Below are 12,437 nucleotides of genomic sequence, written 5' to 3'. Positions count from 1 at the left end.
TTACCTTAACGTCGTAATAGTGGCTTCCCTTGACGCCCGCGCCGCCTTGATGTATATCGAATCGATCAACGCCCTGTTGTTTTACCGTCTTTGGCGGGCGGCGCAAGGCGACTAGCGCTGTGGAACAAGCCAACGTTAAAAAGGTATAGGAAGAGACTGAGAAAGAAAAAGAATACAAAAAGGTGACGTGAGGTCGGCAGGAGAAAAGATGCGGAACAAAACCACAAAATTTAAATTTGTAAATTTAGATTTTTTTTTTTTTTTTTTTTTATTTATATTTTTTTTTCTTAAACGGATCATTGTTATTAATATTCTGCTGATTGTAATGTTTCATTTAACATTTTGAAATCAATTAGGATCAAGATATATGCAAATCGTTGAAGGAAAGAATACATTAAACAATGTACGTAACAATGTACGTCAGTTTAAAAATAAAAATGAATTTTTGTTTTTTTAAATTGAAATAACTTTTAAAAATTTACATTTAAATTCTATTTTCTTTATATTAAAGTGAAATTAATACTGGTCCTGTGTGGACAGAAGTGTGATATTTTGACACATACTGGCCATGACAAATGATTTTTAAAACATAATTTAGATTAGTAAACAACGAAGGAGAGGAGCGGAGAGAAATTTTAAATATAAAAAAAAATATCTGTTTTTATACCGGCTGCCGTTCGTTTGAGAACCGTCAAATAAAGAAAAAATGTGCTGGTCAGCTCAAACGATTAACATTTTAAGCAAACAGTGACTGGTATAGAATAAATACCATATCACTCTGACTGACCAGCAGTGAGCTGTTTTTATTGAGAGAGAGAGACCAATCGTACATTATTGAAATTGAATGGGCCATTCCCGGAAGAACTGCAATACCGGGCCGACCCGTGGCGAGAGCGGAGCAAGCCCCGGGCATCCCGCCGAGTACCAAAAATCAGTTTAATATCGTAGTGACTCAATGAGCCACGTATCAGATATTAAGCTGATAAGAACAGATACTACACTTTGATCTTAGCCAAAAGGCCGAGAAGCGATAACGGTCACTGGACTACCGACGCCTCATATTCCGGAAAATTTCCTATCCGCTCCTCTGAAATGATTCCGTAAATATTCATCCGATTCCGCACACCGAAAATATTCCTTATTGCAGAAATCGCCGCCCATGCGACGTACGGCCGTTAGGCGGTGGGCGTTTTACAATCTGCCAAAGCGGAAAGGCGAATGTTAACGAAATCAATGAAACAAGTAACATTATGAATTTCTAAAACTCAAACAAGGAAAAAAATATAGCGCCTTACCTTAACGTCGTAATAGTGGCTTCCCTTGACGCCCGCGCCGCCTTGATGTATATCGAATCGATCAACGCCCTGTTGTTTTACGTCTTTGGCGGGCGGCGCAAGGCGACTAGCGCTGTGGAACAAGCCAACGTTAAAAAGGTATAGGAAGAGACTGAGAAAGAAAAAGAATACAAAAAGGTGACGTGAGGTCGGCAGGAGAAAAGATGCGGAACAAAACCACAAAATTTAAATTTGTAAATTTAGATTTTTTTTTTTTTTTTTTTTTTATTTATATTTTTTTTTCTTAAACGGATCATTGTTATTAATATTCTGCTGATTGTAATGTTTCATTTAACATTTTGAAATCAATTAGGATCAAGATATATGCAAATCGTTGAAGGAAAGAATACATTAAACAATGTACGTAACAATGTACGTCAGTTTAAAAATAAAAATGAATTTTTGTTTTTTTAAATTGAAATAACTTTTAAAAATTTACATTTAAATTTCTATTTTCTTTATATTAAAGTGAAATTAATACTGGTCCTGTGTGGACAGAAGTGTGATATTTTGACACATACTGGCCATGACAAATGATTTTTAAAACATAATTTAGATTAGTAAACAACGAAGGAGAGGAGCGGAGAGAAATTTTAAATATAAAAAAAAATATCTGTTTTTATACCGGCTGCCGTTCGTTTGAGAACCGTCAAATAAAGAAAAAATGTGCTGGTCAGCTCAAACGATTAACATTTTAAGCAAACAGTGACTGGTATAGAATAAATACCATATCACTCTGACTGACCAGCAGTGAGCTGTTTTTATTGAGAGAGAGAGACCAATCGTACATTATTGAAATTGAATGGGCCATTCCCGGAAGAACTGCAATACCGGGCCGACCCGTGGCGAGAGCGGAGCAAGCCCCGGGCATCCCGCCGAGTACCAAAAATCAGTTTAATATCGTAGTGACTCAATGAGCCACGTATCAGATATTAAGCTGATAAGAACAGATACTACACTTTGATCTTAGCCAAAAGGCCGAGAAGCGATAACGGTCACTGGACTACCGACGCCTCATATTCCGGAAAATTTCCTATCCGCTCCTCTGAAATGATTCCGTAAATATTCATCCGATTCCGCACACCGAAAATATTCCTTATTGCAGAAATCGCCGCCCATGCGACGTACGGCCGTTAGGCGGTGGGCGTTTTACAATCTGCCAAAGCGGAAAGGCGAATGTTAACGAAATCAATGAAACAAGTAACATTATGAATTTCTAAAACTCAAACAAGGAAAAAAATATAGCGCCTTACCTTAACGTCGTAATAGTGGCTTCCCTTGACGCCCGCGCCGCCTTGATGTATATCGAATCGATCAACGCCCTGTTGTTTTACGTCTTTGGCGGGCGGCGCAAGGCGACTAGCGCTGTGGAACAAGCCAACGTTAAAAAGGTATAGGAAGAGACTGAGAAAGAAAAAGAATACAAAAAGGTGACGTGAGGTCGGCAGGAGAAAAGATGCGGAACAAAACCACAAAATTTAAATTTGTAAATTTAGATTTTTTTTTTTTTTTTTTTTTATTTATATTTTTTTTTCTTAAACGGATCATTGTTATTAATATTCTGCTGATTGTAATGTTTCATTTAACATTTTGAAATCAATTAGGATCAAGATATATGCAAATCGTTGAAGGAAAGAATACATTAAACAATGTACGTAACAATGTACGTCAGTTTAAAAATAAAAATGAATTTTTGTTTTTTTAAATTGAAATAACTTTTAAAAATTTACATTTAAATTTCTATTTTCTTTATATTAAAGTGAAATTAATACTGGTCCTGTGTGGACAGAAGTGTGATATTTTGACACATACTGGCCATGACAAATGATTTTTAAAACATAATTTAGATTAGTAAACAACGAAGGAGAGGAGCGGAGAGAAATTTTAAATATAAAAAAAAATATCTGTTTTTATACCGGCTGCCGTTCGTTTGAGAACCGTCAAATAAAGAAAAAATGTGCTGGTCAGCTCAAACGATTAACATTTTAAGCAAACAGTGACTGGTATAGAATAAATACCATATCACTCTGACTGACCAGCAGTGAGCTGTTTTTATTGAGAGAGAGAGACCAATCGTACATTATTGAAATTGAATGGGCCATTCCCGGAAGAACTGCAATACCGGGCCGACCCGTGGCGAGAGCGGAGCAAGCCCCGGGCATCCCGCCGAGTACCAAAAATCAGTTTAATATCGTAGTGACTCAATGAGCCACGTATCAGATATTAAGCTGATAAGAACAGATACTACACTTTGATCTTAGCCAAAAGGCCGAGAAGCGATAACGGTCACTGGACTACCGACGCCTCATATTCCGGAAAATTTCCTATCCGCTCCTCTGAAATGATTCCGTAAATATTCATCCGATTCCGCACACCGAAAATATTCCTTATTGCAGAAATCGCCGCCCATGCGACGTACGGCCGTTAGGCGGTGGGCGTTTTACAATCTGCCAAAGCGGAAAGGCGAATGTTAACGAAATCAATGAAACAAGTAACATTATGAATTTCTAAAACTCAAACAAGGAAAAAAATATAGCGCCTTACCTTAACGTCGTAATAGTGGCTTCCCTTGACGCCCGCGCCGCCTTGATGTATATCGAATCGATCAACGCCCTGTTGTTTTACGTCTTTGGCGGGCGGCGCAAGGCGACTAGCGCTGTGGAACAAGCCAACGTTAAAAAGGTATAGGAAGAGACTGAGAAAGAAAAAGAATACAAAAAGGTGACGTGAGGTCGGCAGGAGAAAAGATGCGGAACAAAACCACAAAATTTAAATTTGTAAATTTAGATTTTTTTTTTTTTTTTTTTTTTATTTATATTTTTTTTTCTTAAACGGATCATTGTTATTAATATTCTGCTGATTGTAATGTTTCATTTAACATTTTGAAATCAATTAGGATCAAGATATATGCAAATCGTTGAAGGAAAGAATACATTAAACAATGTACGTAACAATGTACGTCAGTTTAAAAATAAAAATGAATTTTTGTTTTTTTAAATTGAAATAACTTTTAAAAATTTACATTTAAATTTCTATTTTCTTTATATTAAAGTGAAATTAATACTGGTCCTGTGTGGACAGAAGTGTGATATTTTGACACATACTGGCCATGACAAATGATTTTTAAAACATAATTTAGATTAGTAAACAACGAAGGAGAGGAGCGGAGAGAAATTTTAAATATAAAAAAAAATATCTGTTTTTATACCGGCTGCCGTTCGTTTGAGAACCGTCAAATAAAGAAAAAATGTGCTGGTCAGCTCAAACGATTAACATTTTAAGCAAACAGTGACTGGTATAGAATAAATACCATATCACTCTGACTGACCAGCAGTGAGCTGTTTTTATTGAGAGAGAGAGACCAATCGTACATTATTGAAATTGAATGGGCCATTCCCGGAAGAACTGCAATACCGGGCCGACCCGTGGCGAGAGCGGAGCAAGCCCCGGGCATCCCGCCGAGTACCAAAAATCAGTTTAATATCGTAGTGACTCAATGAGCCACGTATCAGATATTAAGCTGATAAGAACAGATACTACACTTTGATCTTAGCCAAAAGGCCGAGAAGCGATAACGGTCACTGGACTACCGACGCCTCATATTCCGGAAAATTTCCTATCCGCTCCTCTGAAATGATTCCGTAAATATTCATCCGATTCCGCACACCGAAAATATTCCTTATTGCAGAAATCGCCGCCCATGCGACGTACGGCCGTTAGGCGGTGGGCGTTTTACAATCTGCCAAAGCGGAAAGGCGAATGTTAACGAAATCAATGAAACAAGTAACATTATGAATTTCTAAAACTCAAACAAGGAAAAAAATATAGCGCCTTACCTTAACGTCGTAATAGTGGCTTCCCTTGACGCCCGCGCCGCCTTGATGTATATCGAATCGATCAACGCCCTGTTGTTTTACGTCTTTGGCGGGCGGCGCAAGGCGACTAGCGCTGTGGAACAAGCCAACGTTAAAAAGGTATAGGAAGAGACTGAGAAAGAAAAAGAATACAAAAAGGTGACGTGAGGTCGGCAGGAGAAAAGATGCGGAACAAAACCACAAAATTTAAATTTGTAAATTTAGATTTTTTTTTTTTTTTTTTTTTATTTATATTTTTTTTTCTTAAACGGATCATTGTTATTAATATTCTGCTGATTGTAATGTTTCATTTAACATTTTGAAATCAATTAGGATCAAGATATATGCAAATCGTTGAAGGAAAGAATACATTAAACAATGTACGTAACAATGTACGTCAGTTTAAAAATAAAAATGAATTTTTGTTTTTTTAAATTGAAATAACTTTTAAAAATTTACATTTAAATTTCTATTTTCTTTATATTAAAGTGAAATTAATACTGGTCCTGTGTGGACAGAAGTGTGATATTTTGACACATACTGGCCATGACAAATGATTTTTAAAACATAATTTAGATTAGTAAACAACGAAGGAGAGGAGCGGAGAGAAATTTTAAATATAAAAAAAAATATCTGTTTTTATACCGGCTGCCGTTCGTTTGAGAACCGTCAAATAAAGAAAAAATGTGCTGGTCAGCTCAAACGATTAACATTTTAAGCAAACAGTGACTGGTATAGAATAAATACCATATCACTCTGACTGACCAGCAGTGAGCTGTTTTTATTGAGAGAGAGAGACCAATCGTACATTATTGAAATTGAATGGGCCATTCCCGGAAGAACTGCAATACCGGGCCGACCCGTGGCGAGAGCGGAGCAAGCCCCGGGCATCCCGCCGAGTACCAAAAATCAGTTTAATATCGTAGTGACTCAATGAGCCACGTATCAGATATTAAGCTGATAAGAACAGATACTACACTTTGATCTTAGCCAAAAGGCCGAGAAGCGATAACGGTCACTGGACTACCGACGCCTCATATTCCGGAAAATTTCCTATCCGCTCCTCTGAAATGATTCCGTAAATATTCATCCGATTCCGCACACCGAAAATATTCCTTATTGCAGAAATCGCCGCCCATGCGACGTACGGCCGTTAGGCGGTGGGCGTTTTACAATCTGCCAAAGCGGAAAGGCGAATGTTAACGAAATCAATGAAACAAGTAACATTATGAATTTCTAAAACTCAAACAAGGAAAAAAATATAGCGCCTTACCTTAACGTCGTAATAGTGGCTTCCCTTGACGCCCGCGCCGCCTTGATGTATATCGAATCGATCAACGCCCTGTTGTTTTACGTCTTTGGCGGGCGGCGCAAGGCGACTAGCGCTGTGGAACAAGCCAACGTTAAAAAGGTATAGGAAGAGACTGAGAAAGAAAAAGAATACAAAAAGGTGACGTGAGGTCGGCAGGAGAAAAGATGCGGAACAAAACCACAAAATTTAAATTTGTAAATTTAGATTTTTTTTTTTTTTTTTTTTTTATTTATATTTTTTTTTCTTAAACGGATCATTGTTATTAATATTCTGCTGATTGTAATGTTTCATTTAACATTTTGAAATCAATTAGGATCAAGATATATGCAAATCGTTGAAGGAAAGAATACATTAAACAATGTACGTAACAATGTACGTCAGTTTAAAAATAAAAATGAATTTTTGTTTTTTTAAATTGAAATAACTTTTAAAAATTTACATTTAAATTTCTATTTTCTTTATATTAAAGTGAAATTAATACTGGTCCTGTGTGGACAGAAGTGTGATATTTTGACACATACTGGCCATGACAAATGATTTTTAAAACATAATTTAGATTAGTAAACAACGAAGGAGAGGAGCGGAGAGAAATTTTAAATATAAAAAAAAATATCTGTTTTTATACCGGCTGCCGTTCGTTTGAGAACCGTCAAATAAAGAAAAAATGTGCTGGTCAGCTCAAACGATTAACATTTTAAGCAAACAGTGACTGGTATAGAATAAATACCATATCACTCTGACTGACCAGCAGTGAGCTGTTTTTATTGAGAGAGAGAGACCAATCGTACATTATTGAAATTGAATGGGCCATTCCCGGAAGAACTGCAATACCGGGCCGACCCGTGGCGAGAGCGGAGCAAGCCCCGGGCATCCCGCCGAGTACCAAAAATCAGTTTAATATCGTAGTGACTCAATGAGCCACGTATCAGATATTAAGCTGATAAGAACAGATACTACACTTTGATCTTAGCCAAAAGGCCGAGAAGCGATAACGGTCACTGGACTACCGACGCCTCATATTCCGGAAAATTTCCTATCCGCTCCTCTGAAATGATTCCGTAAATATTCATCCGATTCCGCACACCGAAAATATTCCTTATTGCAGAAATCGCCGCCCATGCGACGTACGGCCGTTAGGCGGTGGGCGTTTTACAATCTGCCAAAGCGGAAAGGCGAATGTTAACGAAATCAATGAAACAAGTAACATTATGAATTTCTAAAACTCAAACAAGGAAAAAAATATAGCGCCTTACCTTAACGTCGTAATAGTGGCTTCCCTTGACGCCCGCGCCGCCTTGATGTATATCGAATCGATCAACGCCCTGTTGTTTTACGTCTTTGGCGGGCGGCGCAAGGCGACTAGCGCTGTGGAACAAGCCAACGTTAAAAAGGTATAGGAAGAGACTGAGAAAGAAAAAGAATACAAAAAGGTGACGTGAGGTCGGCAGGAGAAAAGATGCGGAACAAAACCACAAAATTTAAATTTGTAAATTTAGATTTTTTTTTTTTTTTTTTTTTATTTATATTTTTTTTTCTTAAACGGATCATTGTTATTAATATTCTGCTGATTGTAATGTTTCATTTAACATTTTGAAATCAATTAGGATCAAGATATATGCAAATCGTTGAAGGAAAGAATACATTAAACAATGTACGTAACAATGTACGTCAGTTTAAAAATAAAAATGAATTTTTGTTTTTTTAAATTGAAATAACTTTTAAAAATTTACATTTAAATTTCTATTTTCTTTATATTAAAGTGAAATTAATACTGGTCCTGTGTGGACAGAAGTGTGATATTTTGACACATACTGGCCATGACAAATGATTTTTAAAACATAATTTAGATTAGTAAACAACGAAGGAGAGGAGCGGAGAGAAATTTTAAATATAAAAAAAAATATCTGTTTTTATACCGGCTGCCGTTCGTTTGAGAACCGTCAAATAAAGAAAAAATGTGCTGGTCAGCTCAAACGATTAACATTTTAAGCAAACAGTGACTGGTATAGAATAAATACCATATCACTCTGACTGACCAGCAGTGAGCTGTTTTTATTGAGAGAGAGAGACCAATCGTACATTATTGAAATTGAATGGGCCATTCCCGGAAGAACTGCAATACCGGGCCGACCCGTGGCGAGAGCGGAGCAAGCCCCGGGCATCCCGCCGAGTACCAAAAATCAGTTTAATATCGTAGTGACTCAATGAGCCACGTATCAGATATTAAGCTGATAAGAACAGATACTACACTTTGATCTTAGCCAAAAGGCCGAGAAGCGATAACGGTCACTGGACTACCGACGCCTCATATTCCGGAAAATTTCCTATCCGCTCCTCTGAAATGATTCCGTAAATATTCATCCGATTCCGCACACCGAAAATATTCCTTATTGCAGAAATCGCCGCCCATGCGACGTACGGCCGTTAGGCGGTGGGCGTTTTACAATCTGCCAAAGCGGAAAGGCGAATGTTAACGAAATCAATGAAACAAGTAACATTATGAATTTCTAAAACTCAAACAAGGAAAAAAATATAGCGCCTTACCTTAACGTCGTAATAGTGGCTTCCCTTGACGCCCGCGCCGCCTTGATGTATATCGAATCGATCAACGCCCTGTTGTTTTACGTCTTTGGCGGGCGGCGCAAGGCGACTAGCGCTGTGGAACAAGCCAACGTTAAAAAGGTATAGGAAGAGACTGAGAAAGAAAAAGAATACAAAAAGGTGACGTGAGGTCGGCAGGAGAAAAGATGCGGAACAAAACCACAAAATTTAAATTTGTAAATTTAGATTTTTTTTTTTTTTTTTTTTTATTTATATTTTTTTTTCTTAAACGGATCATTGTTATTAATATTCTGCTGATTGTAATGTTTCATTTAACATTTTGAAATCAATTAGGATCAAGATATATGCAAATCGTTGAAGGAAAGAATACATTAAACAATGTACGTAACAATGTACGTCAGTTTAAAAATAAAAATGAATTTTTGTTTTTTTAAATTGAAATAACTTTTAAAAATTTACATTTAAATTTCTATTTTCTTTATATTAAAGTGAAATTAATACTGGTCCTGTGTGGACAGAAGTGTGATATTTTGACACATACTGGCCATGACAAATGATTTTTAAAACATAATTTAGATTAGTAAACAACGAAGGAGAGGAGCGGAGAGAAATTTTAAATATAAAAAAAAATATCTGTTTTTATACCGGCTGCCGTTCGTTTGAGAACCGTCAAATAAAGAAAAAATGTGCTGGTCAGCTCAAACGATTAACATTTTAAGCAAACAGTGACTGGTATAGAATAAATACCATATCACTCTGACTGACCAGCAGTGAGCTGTTTTTATTGAGAGAGAGAGACCAATCGTACATTATTGAAATTGAATGGGCCATTCCCGGAAGAACTGCAATACCGGGCCGACCCGTGGCGAGAGCGGAGCAAGCCCCGGGCATCCCGCCGAGTACCAAAAATCAGTTTAATATCGTAGTGACTCAATGAGCCACGTATCAGATATTAAGCTGATAAGAACAGATACTACACTTTGATCTTAGCCAAAAGGCCGAGAAGCGATAACGGTCACTGGACTACCGACGCCTCATATTCCGGAAAATTTCCTATCCGCTCCTCTGAAATGATTCCGTAAATATTCATCCGATTCCGCACACCGAAAATATTCCTTATTGCAGAAATCGCCGCCCATGCGACGTACGGCCGTTAGGCGGTGGGCGTTTTACAATCTGCCAAAGCGGAAAGGCGAATGTTAACGAAATCAATGAAACAAGTAACATTATGAATTTCTAAAACTCAAACAAGGAAAAAAATATAGCGCCTTACCTTAACGTCGTAATAGTGGCTTCCCTTGACGCCCGCGCCGCCTTGATGTATATCGAATCGATCAACGCCCTGTTGTTTTACGTCTTTGGCGGGCGGCGCAAGGCGACTAGCGCTGTGGAACAAGCCAACGTTAAAAAGGTATAGGAAGAGACTGAGAAAGAAAAAGAATACAAAAAGGTGACGTGAGGTCGGCAGGAGAAAAGATGCGGAACAAAACCACAAAATTTAAATTTGTAAATTTAGATTTTTTTTTTTTTTTTTTTTTTATTTATATTTTTTTTTCTTAAACGGATCATTGTTATTAATATTCTGCTGATTGTAATGTTTCATTTAACATTTTGAAATCAATTAGGATCAAGATATATGCAAATCGTTGAAGGAAAGAATACATTAAACAATGTACGTAACAATGTACGTCAGTTTAAAAATAAAAATGAATTTTTGTTTTTTTAAATTGAAATAACTTTTAAAAATTTACATTTAAATTTCTATTTTCTTTATATTAAAGTGAAATTAATACTGGTCCTGTGTGGACAGAAGTGTGATATTTTGACACATACTGGCCATGACAAATGATTTTTAAAACATAATTTAGATTAGTAAACAACGAAGGAGAGGAGCGGAGAGAAATTTTAAATATAAAAAAAAATATCTGTTTTTATACCGGCTGCCGTTCGTTTGAGAACCGTCAAATAAAGAAAAAATGTGCTGGTCAGCTCAAACGATTAACATTTTAAGCAAACAGTGACTGGTATAGAATAAATACCATATCACTCTGACTGACCAGCAGTGAGCTGTTTTTATTGAGAGAGAGAGACCAATCGTACATTATTGAAATTGAATGGGCCATTCCCGGAAGAACTGCAATACCGGGCCGACCCGTGGCGAGAGCGGAGCAAGCCCCGGGCATCCCGCCGAGTACCAAAAATCAGTTTAATATCGTAGTGACTCAATGAGCCACGTATCAGATATTAAGCTGATAAGAACAGATACTACACTTTGATCTTAGCCAAAAGGCCGAGAAGCGATAACGGTCACTGGACTACCGACGCCTCATATTCCGGAAAATTTCCTATCCGCTCCTCTGAAATGATTCCGTAAATATTCATCCGATTCCGCACACCGAAAATATTCCTTATTGCAGAAATCGCCGCCCATGCGACGTACGGCCGTTAGGCGGTGGGCGTTTTACAATCTGCCAAAGCGGAAAGGCGAATGTTAACGAAATCAATGAAACAAGTAACATTATGAATTTCTAAAACTCAAACAAGGAAAAAAATATAGCGCCTTACCTTAACGTCGTAATAGTGGCTTCCCTTGACGCCCGCGCCGCCTTGATGTATATCGAATCGATCAACGCCCTGTTGTTTTACGTCTTTGGCGGGCGGCGCAAGGCGACTAGCGCTGTGGAACAAGCCAACGTTAAAAAGGTATAGGAAGAGACTGAGAAAGAAAAAGAATACAAAAAGGTGACGTGAGGTCGGCAGGAGAAAAGATGCGGAACAAAACCACAAAATTTAAATTTGTAAATTTAGATTTTTTTTTTTTTTTTTTTTTATTTATATTTTTTTTTCTTAAACGGATCATTGTTATTAATATTCTGCTGATTGTAATGTTTCATTTAACATTTTGAAATCAATTAGGATCAAGATATATGCAAATCGTTGAAGGAAAGAATACATTAAACAATGTACGTAACAATGTACGTCAGTTTAAAAATAAAAATGAATTTTTGTTTTTTTAAATTGAAATAACTTTTAAAAATTTACATTTAAATTTCTATTTTCTTTATATTAAAGTGAAATTAATACTGGTCCTGTGTGGACAGAAGTGTGATATTTTGACACATACTGGCCATGACAAATGATTTTTAAAACATAATTTAGATTAGTAAACAACGAAGGAGAGGAGCGGAGAGAAATTTTAAATATAAAAAAAAATATCTGTTTTTATACCGGCTGCCGTTCGTTTGAGAACCGTCAAATAAAGAAAAAATGTGCTGGTCAGCTCAAACGATTAACATTTTAAGCAAACAGTGACTGGTATAGAATAAATACCATATCACTCTGACTGACCAGCAGTGAGCTGTTTTTATTGAGAGA

At 36.9% G+C, this 12,437-nt stretch overlaps 9 non-coding genes across 9 annotated transcripts; all 9 read right to left on the bottom strand.

Annotated features, from left to right (window-relative positions):
* Positions 1-839: 839 nt before the first annotated feature.
* Positions 840-1,032, bottom strand: LOC131935017 (U2 spliceosomal RNA). The gene has a single exon (XR_009385881.1). It is a non-coding gene; the product is annotated as a U2 spliceosomal RNA (small nuclear RNA).
* A 1,099-nt stretch (positions 1,033-2,131) lies between these two features.
* LOC131935016 (U2 spliceosomal RNA) lies at positions 2,132-2,324 on the bottom strand. The gene has a single exon (XR_009385880.1). It is a non-coding gene; the product is annotated as a U2 spliceosomal RNA (small nuclear RNA).
* Positions 2,325-3,422: 1,098 nt separating this feature from the next.
* LOC131935015 (U2 spliceosomal RNA) lies at positions 3,423-3,615 on the bottom strand. Its single transcript, XR_009385879.1, has one exon. It is a non-coding gene; the product is annotated as a U2 spliceosomal RNA (small nuclear RNA).
* A 1,099-nt stretch (positions 3,616-4,714) lies between these two features.
* On the bottom strand, positions 4,715-4,907 carry LOC131935014 (U2 spliceosomal RNA). Its single transcript, XR_009385878.1, has one exon. It is a non-coding gene; the product is annotated as a U2 spliceosomal RNA (small nuclear RNA).
* Positions 4,908-6,005: 1,098 nt separating this feature from the next.
* LOC131935013 (U2 spliceosomal RNA) lies at positions 6,006-6,198 on the bottom strand. Its single transcript, XR_009385877.1, has one exon. It is a non-coding gene; the product is annotated as a U2 spliceosomal RNA (small nuclear RNA).
* Positions 6,199-7,297: 1,099 nt separating this feature from the next.
* On the bottom strand, positions 7,298-7,490 carry LOC131935012 (U2 spliceosomal RNA). Its single transcript, XR_009385876.1, has one exon. It is a non-coding gene; the product is annotated as a U2 spliceosomal RNA (small nuclear RNA).
* Positions 7,491-8,588: 1,098 nt separating this feature from the next.
* LOC131935011 (U2 spliceosomal RNA) lies at positions 8,589-8,781 on the bottom strand. Its single transcript, XR_009385875.1, has one exon. It is a non-coding gene; the product is annotated as a U2 spliceosomal RNA (small nuclear RNA).
* Positions 8,782-9,879: 1,098 nt separating this feature from the next.
* LOC131935010 (U2 spliceosomal RNA) lies at positions 9,880-10,072 on the bottom strand. Its single transcript, XR_009385874.1, has one exon. It is a non-coding gene; the product is annotated as a U2 spliceosomal RNA (small nuclear RNA).
* A 1,099-nt stretch (positions 10,073-11,171) lies between these two features.
* Positions 11,172-11,364, bottom strand: LOC131935009 (U2 spliceosomal RNA). Its single transcript, XR_009385873.1, has one exon. It is a non-coding gene; the product is annotated as a U2 spliceosomal RNA (small nuclear RNA).
* Positions 11,365-12,437: the final 1,073 nt, after the last annotated feature.

Source organism: Physella acuta, unplaced genomic scaffold, assembly GCF_028476545.2.
Source record: "Physella acuta isolate Inbredline_101_S28 unplaced genomic scaffold, ASM2847654v3 ptg000128l, whole genome shotgun sequence".
Classification (NCBI taxonomy): domain Eukaryota; kingdom Metazoa; phylum Mollusca; class Gastropoda; family Physidae; genus Physella; species Physella acuta.
Note: the sequence above shows the minus strand (reverse complement) of the source record. Positions and strands in the feature narration are given on the sequence as shown.